The following is a 1,057-nucleotide window of genomic DNA, read 5'->3' as shown; positions in this document are numbered from 1 at the left end:
GAGAACGCTACCTACACCTCATCAGATTTGATGAATGGATCAGGGAAGGTAACGAGCTCTAATGGTGATTATTGTGTATCCGAAGATGTAGGTACAGATGAGTCTGATATGACAAATAATGGGACATCAGAAGTTGATGTAATTCTTCGTGACACTCATCGGATTAAACAGATTGATTATGGGCAGGCTAGTCTAGAACAGGTTGGACAGATTGTAAAGGTTGATTCGAAACAACCTAGTCCTATCAAAGCTAACATTACGAGAGTGGGACGTAATGTAAAGAAACCAATCAAACTAGACCTGTAAATATCTACAGAATTTATTGTAATGATACAGTTTAAGACATAGGAATGTAAATTGTTTATTTCTGTACATTTATTTTTATTACTTGAGATGACTATAGATAGATGTTTTTTCCTATTTAGATATTTGATAAGCTGTACATACAAACTCGGAGGATTTTCTACATATTTTAGTTTTAATCTGTAGACACTTATGAAACTTATCTGAAAGATTTTCTGTAATTGAGAGATTTTATTAATTTTTCCAAGTAATAGACCATATTTGGGATAGGTACATAAAGTAATGGTTGGGATCTATATCACTTTGATTGAATTCTTGAGGTCTACAAGTTACATATTTGATATCCATTTGTAGAATCTGAAAAAATAGGGAAAGCTTGTTATGAGTAGATTTTGATTTTTTATTTGACGTCATTATTATGTTTCAAGCTATAAGCCCCATTTTTACTTTTATATTTCTTTTTGTCTGTTGCTATAGATAATGTTTGTTTCTCTCTATCATCTGGAAGTAATTTTTGGTTTCAAAAACCCATAATTGTGTGTAATTCTGGATTTTTGGGTGGGAGTGTTGCGTAAAACTTTGTAACTTTGTAACTTTGTTAAATTCTAGATGATAGGGATCTTTTTAGTTTTAAGAAATCAGAACTTTAAATTTTGAATTTTGCCGCTTTGAAACTCTTGAGCGTATTTTCGGATTTGATCATTTAAATGCGCTTTTCACCTATGGGAAGCGAGCTTTTTATAAACTCGCCAGA

Source organism: Diaphorina citri, unplaced genomic scaffold, assembly GCF_000475195.1.
Source record: "Diaphorina citri unplaced genomic scaffold, Diaci psyllid genome assembly version 1.1 scaffold5286, whole genome shotgun sequence".
In the NCBI taxonomy this organism is placed as follows: Eukaryota; Metazoa; Arthropoda; class Insecta; order Hemiptera; family Psyllidae; genus Diaphorina; species Diaphorina citri.
The sequence above is the reverse complement of the archived record's forward strand: the minus strand, read 5'-3'. Positions refer to the sequence as shown.